This window comes from Chiloscyllium punctatum, chromosome 35, assembly GCF_047496795.1.
Source record: "Chiloscyllium punctatum isolate Juve2018m chromosome 35, sChiPun1.3, whole genome shotgun sequence".
NCBI classification, from domain to species: domain Eukaryota; kingdom Metazoa; phylum Chordata; class Chondrichthyes; order Orectolobiformes; family Hemiscylliidae; genus Chiloscyllium; species Chiloscyllium punctatum.
The window spans coordinates 29,977,887-30,003,108 of NC_092773.1; the positions used below are offsets into that span (position 1 = coordinate 29,977,887).

The 25,222-nt window shown below is 50.6% G+C and overlaps 1 pseudogene; it reads right to left on the bottom strand.

Annotated features, from left to right (window-relative positions):
* Positions 1-3,955: 3,955 nt before the first annotated feature.
* The window catches only part of LOC140459799 (2-oxoglutarate dehydrogenase complex component E1-like), a 34,783-nt pseudogene continuing 13,516 nt past the window's right edge, over positions 3,956-25,222 (bottom strand).

Consider the following 25,222-nt stretch of genomic DNA (forward strand, 5'->3'; position numbering starts at 1 on the left):
GGACTTGTTGGGCCAAAGGGCCTGTTTCCACGCTAAGTAATCTAATCAAGCTCCTTTCCCCCAGGGTAGGGGAGCCCAAAACCCGAGGGCATGGATTTAAGGCGAGAGGGGAAGATACAAAAGGGACCAGAGGGGGGGGCAACTTTTCCACACAGAGGGTGGTGCGTGAGCTGCCAGAGGAAGTGGTGGAGGCTGGTACAATGACACCATTTAAAAGGCATCTGGATGTGGACATGGATAGGGAAAGGTTTGGAGGGATATGGGCCAAACACAGGCCAACGAGACTTAGCTCGGTTTAAGAAACCTGGTCGGCACGGATGAGTTGGGCCGAAGGGCCTGCGTCCCGTGCTGCAGACCTCCAGGGGAGTCATGCGAGGGGGACTCTGCTGGGGAGGTTGGAGCTCACGTAGAGCTGAGAGAGAAAAATGTTTACCACAAGGTTGCACAGCGTAAATCGCTACGGCTTGAGGAAAAACTGATCCCGTCTGGGCCAGAGCACTCGAGAGCCAATGAAGGTTTTTTAAAAAAAAATGGAGACGCTTTCAAAAAGGCACCCATTTGTCAGGCTATCATGCTCCACACACACACACAGCAAATGCACAAGACCCTGGTTATCGTCAACTCACAGCAAACCTTTTCAGTTTGACACACACACACACACACACACACACACACACACACACACACACACACACACACACACACACACACACAGAGGCTGCGTGGTGGATGACAATGGATTTCCAGTGGGTGAGATGAAGGTGCAGCTGGAGCAGGATAAATACGGAGGCGGTGAGATGCAGACAACTGCTCACTGGGGATTACTGCTGCCCTGGCAAGAACAGGGACTTGGTTCAGCCGTAAATAACAAATGGGCGCTTAATACCACAGACGATGAGTTATTCAGGGGAAAAAAAAAAGGGCTTAATTATAGTCCTGGAGCTGTACAACACAGAAGCAGACCCTTCGGACCAACTCGTCCCTGTCAACCCAGATATCCCAACTTAATCTAGTCCTGTTTGCCAGCACTTGGGCCATTTCCTTGTGAGCCCTTCCTGTTGACATACTCAACCTTTTAAATGCTGTCATTGTACCAGCCTCCACCACTTGCTCTGGCAGCTCATCCGCGCAAGCTCTGGGTGAAAACGTTGCCCCTCAGGTCCCTTTCCAATCTTTCCCCTCTCATCCTAAACCTATGCCCTCTCATTCTAGACTCCCCCCCCATCCCAGGGAAAAGACCTGGTCTATTTACCCTCTCCATGCCCCCTCATGATTTTATAAACCTTGATAAGGTCACCCCTCAGCCTCTGGCCTGCACACTTTTGGACTGTGGGAGGAAACCCACGCAGACACGGGGAGAATGTGCAACCTTCTCATAGACAGTTGCCCGAGGCTGGAATCGAACCTTGGCGCTGAGGCAGCAGTGCTAACCACCGCGCCGCCCTAACATTATTCACTTTTGTCTCGCCAGCCCTTCCCTCTTGCTCCCAGCCTGCTTAAAAATTAACCGGGAGAAACACAACGGGAGAGGGGTAAAACCCACCTCCACCATAACCTCTCGCGGAGTTTATGGAGGTTGTGCCTTATCCTCGGACACAGGTGAGTGCACAAGCCAGCAGAATCACAAACGCAGCTCCCTCACAGGCAGACCTCCTTCCAGAGTCGACGCTCTTGGATTTGGTGCGCCGAGCTCTCAGGGTCTCTTGCGGCACAGCGGTAGTGCTCCTACCTCTGGGCCAGCAGGCCCACCTGCTCTCGAAGCGTGCAAAAAGACACGTTTGAAGAGGGGAGCGCTGAGCTCCCCGCAAGTGACAACTTGGCTTCCGGACAGCGAGAAGCCCCCCGAAAAGGCAAAAGGTTGTCGTTTGTAATAACTTTCCAACAAAACCCTCGCCGGTCCGCTAAAATGGCATTCGCTGCCCAACCCAACATCAACCAATGAAACGTGGACTACTGTTTCAAATAGCAATTCGTCTCTGAGGTGTCAGGGCAGAGCTACGCGCCACGGTTCAGTCCCAACACTGAATAACAATGAACAAGCAATATGTCATTTTGCAGTCGGCCTGTGTCTGACCAATAGATGGCTAGAAATCTCTTCAACCATTTTGCCTTCTTTACGAGAGGAACTTCAGACAGTCCGGATTAGGGCAAGGCGAAACGGCCAACTCTGCTCTTTTTCTTCTTGTTTAAAAAAAAAAGCAAACGTACCTTATTTTCGCTCAGAATCAAACTGTTTCGGGTTCAAATACTAGGCAGGCTGCTTTACCTCACTCCCACCCCAACGCATGTCAGAACGGGAAACAAAACCGATGGGGGGGGGGGGGGGGGGGGGGGAGGGGAGAACGCGTTCACACCACGCAACGTATCACGCACACACACACACAGCAAGCGAAGCGTGAATGCAAACAAGCACAAGGCGCCGGGCTCCCAGCGTTAATGGCCGTTCGACAGATTAGTGAGCAGACGCAGCAAAAACACCAAACAAAACTGCTCCCAGGATTACGCTCACTGCAGCTTGACAGAGCTTTGAAAAAAAAACTCGAGACCCCTTCTGCCAAGGGGTACAAGACGGCGGCGGGAGCTGATTTACGGGCGGCAGTCGGGTTGGGTGAGTGGGGAAAGGGGATGCGGTCTGCAGGAAGCGTACAGGGCACAGCCACGCCATCGACAGAAGCAAAACCGCCCCGGCTTCTGCTGCGGGCTCATATTCCGCGCCGGTCAACTACAACGGGCAGAGGCGGTGCCAGCCTCGGACCCTAAATCTGTCGAGGGAAGGAAGGAAGGCAGACAGACAGAACTCTGACTAGAGACTAACACTGCTTCTTGAACCTCGACTTGCACCCCTCAGCGAAAAGACACAGCAAGACCCGATCTGTATGCGCCAACCCCAATGTACCGAGAGGGAGGGCTGCCCACGGGCGAGGCTAACTCGACCCCGATGGGAGGAGATGAGAAAGAAAACCTGAAACGTGCCTGCGGTACGACTGAAATTAAAATTCCCCAAAATGCACCGGGGTTACGGACAGAAGCCAAAACGGACTGAACACACGTTTGGCAGAGAGAAAATAAAAAGTGGCGGCCAACTCCGGGACACGGTTAAGAGAAACGATAAGGATTTTTGAAGAAAATAAGCCAAAAGGTCGGTCCGCAGTCTGACATCCGTCGGTAAAATCCTTTACTGCAGTTCGAGTACAGACTCGGTGACAGGAATTATTGACGTGGTATTTTTGAATTGCCCGTGGAGACAACGGAGATTTTGTTTGTCAAGGGTGAAGGGGACGGGGGGAGTGGGGGGGTGGGGACGGTCAGAGGTTATGTGGGAGAAGCAGCAGAGAGGGTCGTATTAGAACGCACACACAGTCTCACACATGCACTTGGTGCCATTCAAAAGTGCAGCCCCGACGGCGGATCAGCATTGACAAATCAGCATACAGGAGGAAAAGTGCAGAGTGTTCAGCACTGCATGCACGCATGCTTTTAACAACAACAAGCCAAAACTCAGGTTGGTTGGGAAAGGGGGTTTCTAAAAAAACAAAAAGACAGGGGAGGAGCTCCAACACCAAAACATTTTCGTTTTTTTTTAAATGAGGAGAGAGGGGGGTCCACCCACTCTAGAGCCCTCACCAAGTCCGTTTGAGCTGGTGACTAGGTTAGCTGGAAGGGACGACTCCAAGTCCGCATCCAGGATTCCTAGTGGGTCGAGCTGCGCAACATGGTGACCCCGGATCTGAAATGAGGAAAAGGAAAATGGAGGAGGGAGGGAGGGAGTCACAGAGAGAGAGAGAGAGAGAGAGAGAGAGAGAGAGAGAGAGAGAGAGAGAGAGAGAGAGAGAGACAGAGAGAGAGAGAGACAGAGAGAGAGAGAGAGAGAGAGAGAGAGAGAGAGAGAGAGAGAGAGAGAGAGAGAGAGAGAGAGAGAGAGAGAGAGAGGGGGGAGGAGGAAGGAGAAGAGAGGATTTTTTTTTATACATTTCCTTCACGTCAACGCGAACGGAAGGTGCCCGAAACGCGTCTCACCGAGGCTGGAGGGCCCCGACTGGAAAAGCGTTACCCGACTCATCGAACGCGACTACATTAATGCCGAGCGGATCAAGCTTTGAGACGTGGTGACCCCTGACCTGTGGGACGGGAAACAAGAACAAAAAGGCTTTAGGGCTGTGCTCGTCAAAGGGCCTCGAGTGACGCAGAGCGCCCGCATCCCGACAGGCCCCCGGGACAGGTCACAGACAGCAGCAGCTCGGAGGGAGGCCCACATCCTGACAGGCCCCAGGACAGCAGCAGCTTGGAGGGAAGGTGGCTGTCCAGGAGAACGCACGAGGAAGACAGTGTCCGTTCACGGCTCAAGGGGTTTGGCTCCCCACTTGATGGAAAGGGCGAGTTCGTTGCTGGGAGACATTATGAGGGGACTGCTGCCCATTGACTCAATTCAATATGGCCGCCAAGCTCGACTGGCCCAATACACTGGCAAATCCTTTCCTGAGTTTGGTAGGCCTGGAGACGCACACACACACCAGCTCACTGTATTTGAACCTTGAGCACAGAGGCGCCTGTAAGCTTGCAAAGGGAGCAGCAGCACAGGATAACAAGTGAGGGTTAAGAACTCCTACAACTGGGGCCCGCCTTCCGACTCCCCCCCACCCACCGAGCGATTACCTGGTAAGCTCTGATGAGCGACTGCACTGCCAGGTGATCCTCCACCAACTTGTCCACGTTGGGCTGAGCCACCATCACCGACTGGGCGCTGGACAGAGACGCCACGCTGGCGCCCAACGGCGGAGGACTTTGGTAAGCTGTGCCTGGCGCCGCCCCTGCATTGGCATTTCGGAAAGAACACATCCCAAGACTGCAGGGAGAGACAGAGAAAGTGGAAAAGCAGATATCGCGACTTTAAAACGGGGCTGGAAATTTAAGGTTTAGACGTAAAATGATGCAATGTCTGATTGAGGACACCCATCTTAGTCACAGATGCCAACTTGACAGAATTAATACAGTGTCTCTAAACCACCAGGAGCCTGCTCCAAGCTGTTCCAAATGTCAACAGTTGCTTCAAGATCCAAATCTCTGATCCCAAGCACATGCGGTTGAACCACTTAAAACGTGAGGAGTCATGTCTCGAGCCGCGTGCTGTACACGCCCGAGAGTCACCCAATCGGAGAAACAAGAGCAAGTCACACGGTATAGCCCCCTCTGCCACTTTCCTGCACAACGCTTTCACCCTTTGACCCCCTGGGTGGTCAAGGATTGACCCCCCACCTCTGCCTTAAATATGTTCCATGACCCTTCCTCCATCACTGTCTGGGGAGGACAGTTCTGGGGACCACTCTCTAGGTTAAAGACCACTCTCACCTTGGTCTTACGAGTTACACAGTACAGACACAGACCCATCCATGCCGACCAGATATCCTAAATTAATCTACTCCCATTGGCCTGCATTCAGCCCATATCCCTCTTAACCTTCCTATTCATATACCCATCCAGATGCCTTTTAAATGCTGTCATTGTACCAACCTTCACCACATCCTCTGGCAGCTCGTTCCATACACGTACCACCCTCTCCATGAAACAAAATCACCCCTCAGGTCTCTTTTATATCTTTTCCCCTCACCCTAAAGCGCTGATTCCCCTCCCACCGTTGTCTATTTACCCAATCCAAGCTCATGATTTTATAAACCTCTATAAGGTCACCCCTCAGCCTCCGACGCTCCAGGGAAAACAGCCCCAGCCTGTTCAGCCTCTCCCTGTAGCTCAAACCCTGGCAACATCCTTGCAAATCTTTTCTGAACCCTTTGAAGTTTCACAACATCTTCCCTAAAGGAGGGAGACGAGAATTGCACGCAATATTCCAACAGTGGCCTAACCAATGTCCTGTACAGCCGCAACATGACCTCCCAACTCCTGTACTCAATACTCTGACCAATAAAGGAAAGCATACCAAACACCTTCACTATCCTATCTACCTGTGATTCCACTTTCAAGGAGCTATGAACCTGCCCTCCAAGGTCTCTTTGTTCAGCAACACACCCTAGGACCTTACCATTAACGAGAGAAGTCTTGCTTTTAGTTTAAAGGTGTGCCCCCTGGTTCTAGACTTTCAGGAGGGGAACATTGTCTCAGTATCCATCCCGTGAGGGAAAACAATCCAGGCTCATTTCCCCACACTGTCCGAGTGAAGGACTCCCCTTCTCAAGCTCTTCCCTTGCCTGAGGCGCGGTAACCCCTCTCGTTCAACTCCCCACTAGTTTCCGTTTCCCCCTACCCCTCTCTCTCTCTCTCTCCAATGACAGAGCTTTGGGACTGGGGCGACTTGACAGTCCCCTTTCAATCAAGCCTTGAGCCTTCTGTTATGAAGTTGAAGGCGCGTACTGTACCTTGGAGAGACAGAGTGAACACTGTTTTCACGCTGAGAGCTTGCAGGCACCTGTCATATGGCTAGCTGGCAGACTCTTCTGGAAAATCGAAAATTGGCAGGGAAACGGACACCTGGGTTGGTTACTGTTTTGACAATTTAACCAGTCTAAATTATGCCCCAGGATACTAAAACCCAATCGAGTTTGAATTTATTGTTTTTGCCAGCCTTGAACCAGTGAGACGATCCAATGTTTGGGGTAGAAAGAAGCAGGCATTTTGAAAGTCAGACAGAGGCTAACTATCATCGACAGAGTAACTGCAATTGAGACAGAGCTGCCATTCAAAACACTATCAAAGAGCACCTCTTTCAGATGAAACACTGTGTGGAGTTTGCACATTCTTCCCGTGTCCGTGCGTGGGTTTCCGTCGGGTGCTCCAATTTCCTCCCACAGTCCAAAGATGTGCAGGTCAGGGTGAATTGGCCGCACTAGGTGCATTAGTCAGAGGGAAACCGGTCTGGGTGGGCTACTCTTCGGAGGGTCGGTGTGGACTTGTTGGACCGAAGGGCCTGTTTCAACACTGTCGGGAATCTAATCTAATCATTGTTGCAGCAAAAGACAGAACACGACCCAGGGAGATCTACAGCCAGAGAAAGACAGACACAGATGACAACAACCACTGTGTGGTGTTGAAATTAAGTTGATGTAATTTTAATTTGGGTTGTTACAGGAACAATATACTGTTATACAGTTAGAGGCAGACAACAAACATTTTGAGAAAGCGGGGCTTAGAGTTGTAAATGGTTGTTATTTACATTCACTTTTAGACTTACAGAATAAATTGGGTTTTTTTTCTTCAAATGGTGGAATTTATGAGTTCTCTGTCACTCCTACTTAAACAGATTGAGGCAAGGTGAGCTTTTCTGGGTATTTAGTTTAATTAGCAGAAAGTTTCACCACCCCCCCGCCCCCAGTGTTGCACCACTTCCTCCCCACTTGCAGAGGTGCACACTAACTGCAGGGCCAAGCACACCCAGCTCCCTCTGGCTGGTCTGAACTCCAGGATCAATGGCAGGAGAGAGGCAATGAATCCATCAGGGCTCCCTCCCGCTGTGAGCCCAGTGGCACCTGGTCCTCAATAGCAGGCCAGGGTACGGGGTTGGTCAGCCAGCCATTGGGATACCCAGTCCGGTGAGGGAGAAAGTGAGCCCCCGCACCCCCCCCCGGCTCAGCCTAACTGTCGGTAAACCGAGCCCACAAGCCCAGCAGGGTCACATCACAGAAAAGGGGCAGCGGGCCGTGCTGAAGGCTGCAAAACTGGAAAGATCCGCTTGGGACCGGTGGTTAACACAAGCACCTTCTGAGTACATTTTAATCAAGGGTGCCGTAATTGATCAGACAATTGAAAACAGACTCCCCAAGGGTTAGGCCCAGGACTAGTTTAAAAACTGCCTGAGTCGGCCTTGAATATAGTCAGTGACCCAGCCCCCACCTCACCCCCCAACATAGGTCAATGTTCCCTCAGCCTCCCTAGTCACTTGCTGCAGCTGCACTCTAACCTTTTGCCGGTCACATCCAGTTACCCAGGCTTCCTCGAAACTGCAGCGTTCTGTGATCTGTCTCCACTTGATTAATATTCGGCTTTTCTATTAAGCAGCACGGACACCGACCCTTTGGTCCAACTTGTCCATGCCGACCACATGTCCTGAATTAATCTAGCCCCATTTGCCAGCACCCGGCCCATATCCCTCCAAACCCTTCCTATTCATATACCCAACCAAATGCCTCTTAAATGTTGCAATTGTACCAGCCTCCACCACTTCCTCTGGCAGCTCATTCCATACACGTACCACCCTCTGTGGGAACAAGTTGCCCTTTAGGTCCCTTTTATATCTTTCCCCTCTCACCCTGAACCCTCTAGTCCTGGACTCCCCCACCCCAGGGGAAAGACCTTGTCTATTTACCCTATCCATGCCCCTCACAATTTTGGATCTTATATTTTAAATCTTTCCTCTCTCACCTTACACCTATTTTCTCTCAATCTGGGGAAATAAAAAAAGACTTTGTCTATTTACCCTATCCATGCCCCCTCATGTTATAAACCTCGACAAGGTCACCCCTCAGCCTCCGACACTCTGGGGGCAGAAAAAAAGACCTGTCCTATTCAGCCTTAATATGAAAGGTCAAACAAAAATCTTCTCACATCTTCTAGGCAGATCAAAGATGTCTCTCCTTGTTACAGCCAGTGAGGGATTGAAGGATAACTGGGGGGGGGTCAAACCGGACACGCCATTTGCGAAACAAGGAGCCTTCCACTCAAGGTCAAGACGAGGAATCTCTCTCTCTCTGGGTCAATGGAGCTTGCTTCCCCAAACAAAGGGACCTCAGTTAAGAGCACTCGGTAGATTTTATGGGCGACAAGGGGAGTAGAGTGTTATGGGGGAAAACAGGCAGGAAAAGTGGGATGAAGGCCAATGGGATCAGCCACTGAAGGACAACAGCAGGTCAGAGGGGCCTGATCCTGCGCCAGATTCCTACAGCCTTGGGGGTGAACTGCCAGTCGAGAGGAGCAAGCGACAGTTGAGCAGCGAAGGCAAAGGGTCCATCTTGTGTCAAGCATTCAGTCGCTGACAAAAAGAAAGCCGATAAACTCATGGCAACCAAAGCTGGCTTGACTTGACGCATTGGTCTTTCCCTTTTCAGCCGTGTAGATAGGAGCAATGAAGAGGGTAGATTTTGCCAATAATTCCACTTTTCATTCCGTTTAAAAAAAAACCCACGATCGGCGCCTGGCATTCTGCGTGATCGTTTCGGAATGAGATCCCCTGCTCATTTGAGAAAGTTGAGACGCAGAATGGATAAGAGTGGAGCCTCGTGTTTCACAGAGCTGTAACCATCGTGACGGCACGCCCAGCAAAGATTTCCTGGGGCGGTGCTCCGTACGAGGGGAGCAAGCTTGCGAGCTGATCCATCAGGATGGAGATGAGCTAACCATTTCCCTCCTGACGGCGCCGTCAGGGACAAACAGGACCCCATGTGCCATCTGGAATCACCAATCGGGCCACTACGTCAGTGCCCGGGCCTGGTCCACACAAGTAGCTATTTATACAGCGGTCCCAGGATGATTCTGGCAGCTGAGACCCAGGCTTCAGGCGTAAAAGCAAACACTGTTTACAGCGTGCAGCAGAGAGAGCGAGAAGAGAGAGAAACTAGAATCGAGGTGTGGGGGAGCTGCTTCAATCCGGCCTGGTCAAATCAGAACCGTGTCTCGGGAGAACGACGCACCCACAAAACAGGCTGAGTCTCATCTCCCGCTTCTAAAACTGGCACGTGCCACTTCGAAGGGACGCTGGCGGGATTTATATTAAAGCTTGAAACCCGCAAACGAAAGCTCATCGTAGCCATGGCGACCATGAAACCGGCACTGGTTGGTGGATGAGAAAAAAAAAACCCATCAGGTCTACCAACAGAAATCTGGCGTCCTTACCCGGTCTGGCCAATACGTGACTCCAGAGTCAGAGTGGTACAGTTGACTCTGGCCTAGCTTGGCTCAAGGGTAATTAGATTCACAGGTTAACAGCCCTGAGAAGGCTCTTCGGCCCATTGAGTCTGCACTGAAATAACTCACACTAAAAGCGCACTCATTCCAATTTTCTGCACTTGCCTCATGTCCTCAGTATCATGATATTTGAAGTACTCATCCAAATATTTTTGTGTAAAAGGTTGCAAGGTTCCCAGCCTCCACTACCTTCCCTGGCAGTACATTCCGATTCCCACCACCTGCCAAATCCCCTCAGAACCTCCTGCCTCTTACCTTGAAACTATGCCCTCCACTGACGGATCCCTTAACCAAGGGGAACAGCTGCTCTCTATTCACCCTGTCCATACCCCTCAAAATCCTAAACTGCTCCATCACGTCCTCCCTGCTCTAAAGAAAACAACCCAGACGTTTCTAGTCTGTCAGACAGTCATAGAGATGGGCAGCACAGAAACAGACCCTTCAGTCCAACTCGTCCATGCCAACCACACATCCTAACCTCATCTAGTCCCATTTGGCAGCACTTGGCCCACATCCCTCGAAACCCTTCCTATATATATATATATATATACCCACCCAGACGCCTTGTAAATGCTGTACCAGCCTCCACCACTTCCTCTGGCAGCTCATTCCATACACGTACCACACTGCGTGAAAAGGTTGCCCCTTGTCTCTTTGAAATCTTTCCCCTCTCACCCTAAACCTATGTCCCTCTAGTTCTGGACTCCCCCACCCCAGGGAAAAGACCTTGCTTAATCACCTTATAAGCCTCTAGAAGGTCACCCCTCGGCCTCTCCCTGTAGCTCAAACCCTCCAAACCCTGGCAACATCCTTGTCAGTTTTTTTGCTGAACCGTTTCAAGTTTCGCAACATCCTTCTGGTAGCAGGGAGACCAGAATTGTACGCAGTATTCCAAGAGTGGCCTAACCAACGTTCGCCACTGCCCGAACATGACCTCCTGACCCCAAACCCATTGCACTGACCAATAAAGGCCAGTGTCCCCTCATTACAGAAATCCCTCATCGCTGGAACATCGCTTTAAACCTCTTTGCCACCTTCTCTCGCGCCTTCTCACCTTCCTAGAGATGTAATGCCCAGGAATTCTTGTGGATCCCCCGTGGACAGCTAGTGAGTGATTGATACACTGCGAAGGAGAGGGGGAGTTACGTGGCCTTCCAGTTTACCAAGCCACTGCTTGTGATTTGGTAAACTCTCCTTATAGCTCAGATTCTCCATCCCAGGCAACATCCTGGTGAACCAGCGCTGTATCCCCATTAGTGATCACACGCCCTTTCTGTCGCAAGGTGACCAGACCTGCACACCGTACTCCAGTTATGACCTGACCAAACCTCCATACAATTCCAACAGTACCTCCTTGCTCATCCATGCTATACCGTGACTGATGAGAGCAAGCACCCCATATGTCGTCTTTACTCGACTAATCACATGCCCTGCCGACTTCAGGGATCGGTGAACAATTACCCCGAGGCTCCTCTAAATGCCCCAGTGACCTGCCATTCATGAAATACTCCCCCCAGTCTTGGTTTCTTTTGCCAAAGTTCATCACCTCACTTATTCGGGGTGGGCGATGCCAGTGTAGTTCCCATGCCAAGGAAGGCATTGAAGGTAACGAGCTGAAACGGGGTGGGGGCAAGATGAGAGGAAAAGAACAACATCGACGATCGCCAGCAACCAACAGAGAGAAGGAAGCTCAAGCAAAGTCACCCCAAGATATCTGCGGGTTACCTCTGCCAAACCCAACATTAAAAGGCCAAATCGCTCGACTCTGGGGCAAGGTGGGGGTGGGGAGGTGTCATTGCCTGTCAAAATTTTTCAAAACGTGGAACTATGTCAAACTGCACCAGAGGATAGTACAATAGAGATCCCAGTCAGACAGGTCTTTTCCAGAAATCCCAAACGTATGCGTACTAATGGCCAACCAATTATCTGACTGCAACAGAGGAATATACTCAATGATAATTTATCCACAATTCCGATCCAACCGTCTCAAACCAACAAAAGTAGTCTCTTTTTTCCCCCCACCTCCCGGTTACTCAGATCCATCCTGGCAAACATTTCACAACTGAGCAAAGGTTCTAGCACGACGGGGGCATCTTAACTGATTCATTTCCAGCCAGCTCCGAAAGCAACCCATCCTGAAACTTCACATTCCCGGAGCAAACCACACCCTCCGATGACAGCAGAGCAGCTCCTTGCTCGACCACAGCTGGTGCTGATAAAAGCACCAGTTCAAAGGGAGACAACGGATCCAGAGAGTTTCATTTTGCCAAGGAAACAGTGACTCACAGTTTGGACAAAGGTTCCAGGAGGAAGGAGTGCGGCAGGATTGAGGAATGTGAAGCTGCAGGAAGGTCGTGGAGTAAAATATTAACAAAAGGCATTTGGGGAGGCTACTTAGTATCGTAGGAGCCCGCTGCGTTGGGGATAGAAATGAGCCCGGTCAGAGAATTGGCTCACCGATAGAACTAGGGAGGGAAAGGGACATGTTAAAGATGGCAGCCTGCAAGGATTTGAAGGCAGCAGGGATCAGTGCTGGGGCGACAATTAGTTACAATCACTGACTTGCTTAAGGAATGCAATACAGGCAAGATGGCAAAAAGGAGACAGGAAGGCAAGTGGGAAAATAGCAGACGGTTGGTTGAGCGAGCGGGCAAAAGACTTGGCAGATGGAATACCAAGAGGGGAACTGTGACTTTATACACTTTGGTAGGAAGAGGATACATGATGTGATTTAAATGGAAGACTGCAGAACAGAAGGATTTGACATGAATCGCAAAAATGAGACCGCGTCCGGGTTCAGCGATTCGACTGCCATGTTGGCAGTTAGTTCAAAGGGAACGGAGTGAAAAAGTGGGAAGGTTTTGCTAGAACTGCACTCGTCAGACCACAGCGGGAATACGGTCAACGGTTTTGGGGCCCCGTATCCAAGCAGAGATAGACCGGATTTGGAGGCAGCCCAGAGAACGTTCACTGGGGGGAGCCCAAGTATGGAGGGACTGTTTTCTGAGGACAGGTTGAGTAGACTGGGTCTGCACTCACTGGAGTTCAGGGGAATGAGAGAGGACCTTATTGAAACATACATTCTTTGGAGGCTTGACAGAGTGACTGTGGAAAAGGGGCCTGCCCTTGCAGGAGTGGCAAGGGTCAGAGATTAGAAATCGGAGAGTAAGGGGTTGCCCAGTTGGGACAGAGACGAGGAGGAATTTCTTCTGAGGTTAGTGAATCTGTGTAATTCTTTACCACAGGCAGGCTGCCAAGGCTGGTTAGCAAGTCTATTCAAGGTGGAGACAGGCAGATTTTTCATCAGTAAGGAAGGCAAAGATTATGGGGGAAAAATGGAAGAAAGTAGAGTTGAAGATGATCAGATCTGCTCTTATCTCACTGAATGGGAAGCAGAATCAATGGGGCAAATGGCTTACTTCTATCCCAGTGTCCTGTGATCTGACTCATTAAGCACCTTCTAAACCTGCAATCGCTTCCGCCTAGAAGGGCAGCAGACACATGGGAACAGCACATCCCTGCAGTTCCCCTCCGGAGCTGCACACCATCCTGATCTGCGGAGTTAGAGACCATGGAAACAGACCCTTCGGTCCACCAGTCCATGCTAACCATAATCTCAAACTAAACCAGTCCCACCTGCCTCCAAACATTGACCATTCACGTACTCATCCAAATTCTTTTAAAACGTACCCACATCCACCACTTCCACAGCAAGTTCATTCCACACAAACCTGTGTAAAAAAGTTGCCCCTCATGTCTCTTAAAATCTCCCCCCCCCCCCCCCCCCCCCCCCCCCCCAAACGTATTTCTCTTCTCTTTAACAATATGTCCCCTGGTTCTGAAATCCTCCAATTTAGGGGTAAGACATCTGCCATTCATCTTATTGATGCCCCTCATGACTTTATAAACATCCATAAGGTCACTCCTCAGTCTCCTACGTTAAAAACAAAACATCCCAGCCTCTCTCCTAACTCAAACCTTCCATTCCTGGCAACGTCCTGGTAAATCTCTTCTGATCACTCTCCAGTTTAATAATATCCTTCTGATAACAGACCGATGAGAACCTGAAGAGGTCTCACCCACATCCTTTACAACCTCAACATGACATCCCAACTAAAGGTCTGACCAATGAAGGCAAGCGTGCCCAATGCTTTCTCAACCACCTTATCTATACACGGTGCAAACTTCAAAGGATTATGTAGCTGAACCCCAGGGGTCTGTTCTACAACACTATCCAGGGCCCTCCTTTTAATCAGATGAAGGGCTTATGCCTAAAACGTCAATTGCCCTGCTCCTCAGATGCTGCCTGACCTGCTGTGCTTTTTCCAGCACCATACTCTCGACATCCTGCTTTTAATTGGCGAAGTCATACCCTTGTTTGTTTGACCAAAATCCAGTACTTTGCATTAAGTTTCCTCTGCCACTCCTCAGCCCATTGACCAACACTTAAATATATTCGCCAATCCTACGGTGTCACTGGGTCAAAATCCTGGAATCTCCTCCCACATGGCACTTGTGGGTAGCCCTAGATAACAAGGACCACAGCAGTTCACCTCTGTCCTGAAGGAGAGTCAACACTGAACTGGAGACATGAATTCAGTTTCTCTCTCCACACAAGCTGCCGAGTTTCTCCAGCCGTTGGCTTTCCTGGCTTTACCACCATCTCCAGGGCAACTGGGGTTGGGCTAACCAGGACTAACCCAGACAGTGGAGCACTCCACACCACTGGGATTGGGCTAACCAGGACTAACCCAGACAGTGGAGCACTCCACACCACTGGGATTGGACTAACCCAGACAGTGGAGCACTCCACACCACTGGGATTGGGCTAACCAGGACTAACCCAGACAGTGGAGCACTCCACACCACTGGGATTGGGCTAACCAGGACTCACCCAGACAGTGGAGCATTCCACACCACTGGGATTGGGCTAACCCAGACAGTGGAGCACTCCACACCACTGGGATTGGGCTAACCAGGACTAACCCAGACAGTGGAGCACTCCACACCACTGGGATTGGGCTAACCCAGACAGTGGAGCACTCCACACCACTGGGATTGGGCTAACCAGGACTAACCCAGACAGTGGAGCATTCCACACCACTGGGATTGGGCTAACCAGGGCTAACCCAGACAGCGGAGCACTCCACACCACTGGGATTGGGCTGACCAGGACTAACCCAGACAGTGGAGCATTCCACACCACTGGGATTGGGCTAACCCAGACAGTGGAGCACTCCACACCACTGGGATTGGGCTAACCCAGACAGTGGAGCATTCCACACCACTGGGATTGGGCTAACCAGGACTAACCCAGACAGTGGAGCATTCCACACCACTGGGATTGGGCTAACCAGGGCTAACCCAGACAGTGGAGCACTCCACACCACTGGGATTGGGCTAACCAGGACTAACCCAGACAGTGGAGCACTCCACACCACTGGGATTGGGCTAACCAGGACTAACCCAGACAGTGGAGCACTCCACACCACTGGGATTGGGCTAACCCAGACAGTGGAGCACTCCACACCACTGGGATTGGGCTAACCAGGACTAACCCAGACAGTGGAGCACTCCACACCACTGGGATTGGGCTAACCCAGACAGTGGAGCACTCCACACCACTGGGGTTGGGCTAACCAGGACTAACCCAGACAGTGGAGCATTCCACACCACTGGGATTGGACTAACCCAGACAGTGGAGCATTCCACACCACTGGGATTGGGCTAACCCAGACAGTGGAGCATTCCACACCACTGGGATTGGGCTAACCAGGACTAACCCAGACAGTGGAGCATTCCACACCACTGGGATTGGGCTAACCCAGACAGTGGAGCACTCCACACCACTGGGATTGGGCTAACCCAGACAGTGGAGCACTCCACACCACTGGGGTTGGGCTAACCAGGACTAACCCAGACAGTGGAGCACTCCACACCACTGGGATTGGACTAACCCAGACAGTGGAGCATTCCACACCACTGGGATTGGGCTAACCAGGACTAACCCAGACAGTGGAGCACTCCACACCACTGGGATTGGGCTAACCAGGACTAACCCAGACAGTGGAGCACTCCACACCACTGGGATTGGGCTAACCCAGACAGTGGAGCATTCCACACCACTGGGATTGGGCTAACCAGGACTAACCCAGACAGTGGAGCACTCCACACCACTGGGATTGGACTAACCCAGACAGTGGAGCACTCCACACCACTGGGATTGGGCTAACCAGGACTAACCCAGACAGTGGAGCACTCCACACCACTGGGATTGGACTAACCCAGACAGTGGAGCACTCCACACCACTGGGATTGGGCTAACCAGGACTAACCCAGACAGTGGAGCACTCCACACCACTGGGATTGGACTAACCCAGACAGTGGAGCATTCCACACCACTGGGATTGGGCTAACCAGGACTAACCCAGACAGTGGAGCATTCCACACCACTGGGATTGGGCTAACCCAGACAGTGGAGCACTCCACACCACTGGGATTGGGCTAACCCAGACAGTGGAGCATTCCACACCACTGGAATAATTCAGAACTCTGCACACTCTCTCCTCCCCTCCCCTCCCCTCCTCCTCCCCCTTCCCCTTCCCCAACACACACACACACACACACACACACAGGCCCTTAGCAACTAATTTACACAAACTGGAGCCAACGACAGTCATGCAGACCATTGTCGCATGGAAATCTGAACCCCCCTGCCTATTGCTGAGGGCCAAATAATTACCTCGCCAACTTTAGCAAAGCTTTTGACAAGGTTCTGCACAGGCAACAAATGACTGAAGTGAAGTCAATGGGACTCAGGGTGAGCTTGCCAATTGGATGTAAAATTGGCTCAACAGCAGGAGGCCGAGTGCTGGTGAGGGGTTGTTTTTTTCCCCAAACTGGAGGCCTGTGGCCAGCGATGGCTCCAAAAGGGATTGGTGCTGGCTGTGCTTCTGTTTGTCGTTTTGATAAAATGATCCAGATGAGAATATAGGAGGCGTGGTTGGTTAAGTTTGCGGATGACACCAAACTCAGTGGTATAGGGATCAGTGAAGAGATTTATCTAAGATTACAAACAGATGTTGATCAATTGGGTTAACGGGCTGAGGTGTGGCAGATGGAGCTTAATTTGGATAAATGCGAGGTATTACATTTTGGCAAAAACAAACAAGGGCAGGACTTCAATACCAATTAAAAGTAGGGCATTGGGTAGTGTTGTATAACAGAGAGACCTAGGGGATCAGGTATGTAATTCTTTGAAGTTTGCATCACGTGCAGACAGGGCAGTTAAGAAAGCATTTACAGCACGCTCGCCTTCATTGCTCAGACGAGGAGTTGGGACATTATGTTCAGGTTATACAGGACGTTAGTGAGGCCTCCTCAGGAGTACAATGTGCAGTTCTGGTTGCCCTGATATAAGGAGGATATCATCAAATGCACAGGATTCAGAAGAGATTTACCGGGATGTTGCAGGAAAGGAGGGTTCCAGTCATGAGGAGAGGCTGCATAGGCTAGGACTTTTGCCACTGGACTGTACCAGGCTGAGGGGGTGACCTTAGAGGCTTATGAGGGGTATAGATCAATGAGTCTTTTCCCTAGGGTGTGGGAGTTGAAGTCTAAGGGCATATATTTTAAGGGCGAGAGGAGAAAGATCTCAAAAAATGACATATGGGGCAATCTTTGTTTTGAGACACAGAGTGGTTCGCGTGTGGAATGAACTTCCAGAAGGACGGGTGGATGTGGGTACAATTCCAACATTTAAAAGACACTTGGACAGATACACGATAAGAAATGTTTGGAGGGATACGGGCCAAGCGCAGGCAGCTGGGACTAGTTTAGCTCAGAATGATGGTTGGCCTGAACTGGGAGGATCGAAGGGTCTGTTTCTATGTTGTATGGCTTTGTAAGTGCAGTTCAGTTCAGTTCCGCCTGGCCCCAACTGCAGTACTATCCTGGATTAATCCTCCTCACGCGCCTGACTGTAGCCAAGCTGCTTGCAGACATGCACTTATCTGGAAAGTTAAGTGTGAAAGACATAACATACAGGCGTACAAACCCTTTCGCCAGACACTGCAAATGAACAGCCAAGGTTACAGCCGGTGACCTTGAATGTGATCCTTGATACGGAGCACTTCCAGCCTCCAACAGTTTGTTTTGAAGTGACCCGTAGGCCTCAGGCTCTCACTCCGCGAACACTGCTGCTCGTTGCCTCGACGACAGTGCGCCATCGCCCAATCCCAGCCCATCTGCACAGCCAGTCAGGAGCCAATCCGACATGCCGGCTCATCACAATTCCCCACGGCCAAGAACACAGGACAAACACAGAGATCCTTCAATGCTCCACTCTGATATCCCCCGCGCACAGACAATAAGGGTCAAGACACATGGTTTTTTTAATACATCTTAGTCACAAGTGGCGATTTCCCTCCCTCCATCTCCCCACCCACCCACCCCTGCAAATTATCCATAGTGTCCTGTGCATGAGTTAGGTTATTAATCAGTCGGCCGGGGGGGGGATGAAGAGGGGGCTTTGGGTGGAGCTGAGCATTACCAGAGCAACCACAATCTGGTGATAGCCAACACAATCACACACACACACACACACACACACACCAAAACTGCGTCTTTTAACTCAGTGGACCTTTTCGACCTGGCTCTGAAAGAGACCACAATTCATTCCCTGTCTGGCAACACCCTTAGTTGGGAATCTTTTTGTTTTGTGACGATCAGGGGAGGAAGGGAGGGGCGTAACAGGGAGCTAGCTCTCGCCTGCTAGCCTGTTGGTAGTCAGATCCCTGCTCCAACAAACATCTCATGGCCCCTGGTGACCTTCAACTAACTAAAAATAGACCACTCAGAGACATGTGACACTCAGACCGGCAACATCAGTGCTGTGACTGTTGCGCTGCACCAAAAGGCTGAAATGTTTGCACAGAAGTACATAATATAGAAACGGGCCATTCGGCCCGTCCACTGTTAAGCCTGCACAAGCCTCCTTCAAGACAAAAGTGAGGACTGCAGATGCTGGAAATCGGAGTCTAGGTTAGAGTGGTGCTGGAAAAGCACAGCAGCTCAGGCAGCATCCGAGGAGCAGGAGAATCGATGTGTCGGGCAAAAGCCCTTCATCAGGAATGAGGCAGGGAGCAGCACCACTCTAATCAAGCCTCCTTTAAACCCTGTGACGCGACCCTCGTGCTATCCCCAGAGTTGGATGCCAACAGTCAAGTTCCTCAGACATATTGGCTGCTTCAGGGGACCAGTGTGGCCAATGGGCCCAGGTGATCTCAGGTGGGTACAAGCCAACTCATCGGACAATGCGCCGAGCGAGGACTGTTGGCCAGGTCAACGCATTGCTCTATCAACCCTCGGCCAACAGCGTTGGGAAAGAGATGATCTGGTCAGCAACCCGCTGCCACCCAGGTTAGCTGGCAATAAACTTGGCACCACAGTTTCAAAACGTGACAACAGTGGCTGTGCTTCTAGGGCTCCAAAGCATTTTGGAACATTTTCGAATGCACGCCCACACCTTGGTGTTTCAGGTAGTTGCATGGGATCTCTGGCATCCACTTGAACAAGCCAACGCATGGATTGCGTCACTTTTTTAAAGGATTCTTCCACGGGATCTGGGAGAGTTGCTGGCCGGATCCAGGATTCATTGCCCCATCTCCTGCTCCCCCAACTGGCCCCTTGAGAGGGTTGGGGGGGGGGGGGGGGGGAAGAGCTGCCATCTTGAACCGCTGCATTCCCTGTGGTGTGGTGTGGGGACCCCCACACAGAGCCCGCAGGGAGGGAATCCCAGGATTCTGACCCAGCGACACTGAAGGAACGGCCGATATATTTCCGAGTTGGGATGGTGAGGGGAACTTGCAGGGGGTGGTGTGCCCGTGTATCAAGAAGGGAATGGGGATAATCCTGGGAATTACAGACCGGTCAGTCTTACATCTGTGATGGGGAAAATATTGGAGACAATTCGGAGACACAGGATTTAGGATTACTTGGAAAACCATAGTTTGATTAGAGGCAGCCAGCATGGCTTGGTCATAGAATAGACATAGAATCCCTTCGGCCCAACAAGTCCACACCGACCCACTGAAGGGTATCCCACCCAGACCCATTCCACATTACTGTACATTTTAACCCTAACCAATGCACCTAACCTACACACCCCTGAACGCTATAAGGCAACTTAACAGAAGGAAAACCCACAAAGACACAGGGAGAACATGCAAACTTCACACTGACAGTCGCCAGAGGCTGGAATTGAGGCAGCAGTGCTAACCACTGAGCCACCAGGCTGGTCATGCCTCACAAACCATATTGAATGCTTTGAGGATGCGACAAAACACATTGAAGATGGGGCAGTGCACACATGAATTTTAGCAAGGTGTTTGATAAGGTTTCCCACGGGAGGCTCATTCAGAAAGCGAGGAGGCATGGGGTACAGGGAAATCTGGCTGTCTGGATACAGAATTGGCTGGTCCATCGAACAGAGGGTGGTAGTAGATGGAAGGTATTCAGCCTGGAGCTCGGTGACCAGTGGTGTCCCGCAGGGATCGGTTCTGGGACCCCTGTTCTTTGTGATTTTTATGAAGGACTTGGATGAGGGAGTGAAGGGGTGGGTTACTAGGTTTGCCAATGAGACCAAGGGTGGTGGAGTTGTAGATAGTGCAGAGGGCTGTTGGAGGATGGAAAATTGACAGAATAGAGCTGGGCTGAGAAGTAGCACTTGGAGTTCAACATGGAAAAGTGCAAAGTGATTGACTTTGGAAGGTCGAATTTGAATGCAGAATACAGGCTTAAAGGCAGGATTCTTGGGGCAGAGTGGAGGAATAGAGGGGTCCATGTCTATAAATCCCTCAAAGTTGCCAACCAAGTTGATAGGGTTATGGTGATGTATGGTGTGTTTGCTTTCATGAGCAGGGGGTTTGAGTTTAAGAGCTGCGAGGTTATGCTACAGCTCTCTAAAGCCCGATTTAGACCACACTTGGAATAGTGTGTTCAGTTCTGGTCGCCTCATTATAGGAAGGATGTGGAAGCTTATGAGAGGGTTCAGAGGAGACTGACCAGCACGCTGCCTGGACTATGAAGAAAGGTTGAGGGAACTAGGGCTTTTCTCATTGGAGTGAAGGAGGATGAGAGGTGACTTGGTAGAGGTGTACAAGATGATGATAGGCCCAGATAGAGTGAATAGCCAGAGACTTTTTCCCAGAGTGGAAATGGCTATCACAAGGGGCATAATGTTAAGGTGATTGGAGGAAGATTTCGGGGAGATGTCAGAGGTCGGTTCTTTACAGAGTGTGTGGTGGGAATGGACTGCCAGAGGCGATAGCAGAATCAGATACATTAGAGACATTTAAGAGACTCTTGGATAGTCCCGTGAATGATAGTACAATGAAGGATTTGTAGGTTAGTCTGATCTTAGAATAGAATAAAAAAATCAACACAAGAAGGGCCGAACGGCCTGCACTGTGCTGTACTGTTCTTTCAGCTGCCCCTTGTCCTTCCCGATGGAAGAGGCCGTGGGGTTTGGAAGGTGCTGTCTGAGGAGCCTGGGGGAGTCGCTGCAGTGCGCCTTGTAGATGGTACCCACTGCTGCTACTGAGCATCTGGGGGTGGAGGGAGTGGGGGTTTGTGGGGGTGGGGACAATTGAATGGGGGCCGCTTTGTCACTGGACGGTGTCGAGCTTCTCGAGTGTTGTTGGAGCTGCCCCCCCCATCCAGGGCAAGTGGGGAGTATTCCCTCACACACCCTCATGACTTGGGCCTTGTCAATGGTGGGGACAGGCTTTGGGGAGGCGGGGGGGGTGGAAATTCAGGAGGAGAGTTACTCGCTGCAGGATTCCCAGCCTCTGACCTGCTCTAAACTGAGATCCAGTTTAGTTTCTGGTCAATGGTGATCTCCAGGGCTATCGCTGAATTGCTGTTTTTTTTTGAGGGGGATGGGGGCAGATGAGGTGTGACTGTAATCTGAAATCTCGATCATAAATAAAACAGAACGTAGATCAAAACATTGGGGGGGGGGGGGGGGTGCTGAACAAATAATGTTGGAATGGTGCAATCGGAATGCAGGACAAAGTGTTTGTCAGACTGGTATATCCAGAGGCAGGGCCAAAACTAAACTGAACACTAATTAAATGTTGGTTGCTGGAAGAACTCTGGCTCAGAGTCAATGAGCTGGAGTCTGAGGTTCAAACATTACAGCACTTCAGGGAGGAAGAGAGTTACCTGGACGCTGTGTTTCAGGAAACAGTCGCACTCCTCAGACTACCTAACTCGAATTTGGCCTGTGGATAGGAGAGTGCAGCTGTGAGGGAGGCAAGTAGAGGGATCCAGGAGGGAGAGTTGCGGGTATCCTCAGCCCCTGTCCAACGGGTTCAAGACTTTTACTCCCTGGATGAGAATGGGGGCTGCAGGGAGGATAGAGCTGACTGACCACAGCACCGTGGTGGGGGTAAAAGAGAAGAGAAATGTTGGTGTTATTGGGGATAGTATAATTAGAGGCATAGACACTGTTCTCGGTGACCAGGATCGAGAGTCCCGAATGTTGGGTGTTGCCTGCCTGGTGCTTGGGATGGGGATATCTCATCTGGGCTGCAGATGAACTTGGAGTGGGAGGGTAAAGATCCAGTGGTCGTGGTCCACGGAGGTACCAACAACTTAGATTAAACTAGGGCTGAGGTTCTGCTAAGGGAGTATGAACAGCTCGGAGCGAAATTAAAAAGCAGAACCAACTGGTTAATCATCTCTGAATTACTACCTGAGCCATGAGCTAATTGGCCCAGGGTTAATAAGATTAAGCAGGTAAATCCGTGACTCACAGATCAGTGTGGGCGAACTGGGTTTGAATTCAGGGGACATTGGCACCAGCACTGGGGAAGAAGGGACCTGTTCTGGTGGGACAGTCTTTATCAGAACCACGCTGGGCCCAGAGCTCCAGCAAATTGAATGTAGACAGGGCTTGAAACTACCTTGGGGGGGGTTGGGGGGGGGGGGGGGGGGGGAGCTCAGTCATGGGGAAAATCAGAAAACCCACATTAAAAGGGGAGGTGGTAAGAGTGCAGTATTAAAGTGCTGCGTTAAAATCTCCAGCACAGACACAAATAGGAGAGCGTGGGGAAAGGGTTAGCAAATCCAGCTTCAAACACCCTGGTCAGACGAATGACATTGAGAAGAGGGACGGTTAGCACAGGACTGAAGGGGTTAGACCCGAATGCACATGGTATGAAGAGTAAGGTTAATGAGCTTGTTGCGCAGAGCAAAATTGGCAGGCGTGACGTGGTGGGCATCGTGGAAATGTTGCTGCAAGGGCATCAGGATTGGGAGCTGAATATTCAAGGATATGTATCCTATCAAAAAGGTGGGCAGAGGGGGGGTCGGGTTGCTTCATGAGTAAGAAATGCAACTAAATCAATAGTAAGAAACAAAGTAGGGTCACAGATGGTGTAGAATCTGGGTGTGGGTAGAATTGATGAACTGCAAAGGTAAAAAAAAGACTAGGCCTCCAAACAGTAGTCAGGAGCTGGGGCGCAAGATATATCAGGAGATAGAAAAGATGTGCAGGAAAGGTAAAGTTACAGTGATCATGGGGGATTTCAATATGCAACGGACTGGAAAAATCAGGCTGGTAGTGGATTGCAAGAAAAGGAACTTGTGGAATTTGTATAAGATAGCTTTTTGGATCCACTTGTGGTGGAGTCCATTAGGGAACATGCAATGCTGGATTTAGTGTTGTGCAATGAGGCAGACTTGATAAGAGAGCTTCAGGTGAAGGAACCCTTAGGACGCAGTGAACATTAAATGATTCAATTTACTCTGCAATTTGAGAGGGAGAAGGCAGAGTCAGAGGTAACAGTATTACAGCTGAATAAAGGCAACTACAGAGGCGTGAGGGAGGAGCTGGGTAGAATTAACTGGGAGAGGAGCCTAGCAGGAAAGACAGTGGAACAGCAATGGCAGGGGATTCTGGGAGTAATTCAGGAGACATAGATAGATTTATCCCGAGGAAAAGGAAGCATGGTCCAGGGAGGATGAGGCATCCGTGGCTGACTAGGGAAGCCAGGGATAGTGTAAAACCAAAAGAGGAAGCAAGTAATGTGAAGGGCAGTGGGAAAATACAGAATTAGGAAGCTTACAAAGACCAGAGGGCAACAGAAAGCGAGAAATAAGGACAGAGGATTAAATGAGGGCAAGCTAGCCAGTAATACAAAAGGAAGACTGGAAGAGTTTCTTTGTTTATATATGTGGGCAAGAGTGGACACTGGGCCATTGGAAATTGATGCTGGAGAGACTGTAGTGGAGAACAAGGAAATGGCTGAGGAACTGAATAATTACTTCACGTCAGGCTGCACGGTGGAAGACATAGTAATATGCCAAAGATTCAAGAGAGCGAGGGGGCAGAGCTGAGTATGGTGACCATCACCAAGGAGAAGAAAAACTGAATGGTCTGAAGGGGGATAAATCACCTGGACCAGACGGCCTACACCCCAGGGTTTAAAGGGAGAGTGCTGAAAAGATAGCGGAGGCGTTAGTGGTGACGTTTCAGGAATTGCGCGAGTCAGGGAGTGTCCCAGAGAACTGGAAAGTCACAAACGCGCCATGCTTGTTTAAAAAGGGAGCAAGGCAAAAGATGGAAAACTACAGACCGATTAGCCCAACCTTGGTCGTGGCTAAGATCCTGGAATCCTTTGTGAAGGAGATGTCTGAATACTTGGAAGTATATGGTAAAATAGGGCAAAGTCAGCATGGTTTCATCAAGGGGAGGTGATGCCTGACAAATCTGCTAGAATTGTTTGAGGAAGTAACGAGCAGGTTAGACCAAGAGAGCTAACAGATGTTATCTACCTGATTTCAAGGTGGGGGGGACTCCTATGCAGCGGGGAGAGAAAGAAGTCTTACTAAATTTTAAGGCAGCACGGGGGTGGCTCAGTGGTTAGCACTGTTGCCTCACAGCACCAGGGAAACAAGTTCGATACCAGTGAACTGCCTGTGTGGAGTTTGCACAATCTCCCCGTGTCTGCATGGGTTTCCTCCCACAGTCCAAAGATGTACGGGGTTAAGTGGATTGGCTGTGCTAAATTGCCCTTAGTGTTCAGTGCATTAGTCAGGGGAAATGTAGAGAAACAAGGGACTGGGTCTGGGTGGGTTACTCATCGGAGAGTCAGTATGGACTTGCTGGGCCGAAGGGCCTGTTTCCGTACTGTCGGGATTCTGAGTAATTCTAAGGCCTTTGACAAGGTGCTGCACAGGAGGCTGAGTAAGATAAGTGCCCATGGTGTTCGAGGCAAGGTGCGAGCACGGATAGAAGCTTGGCTGTCTG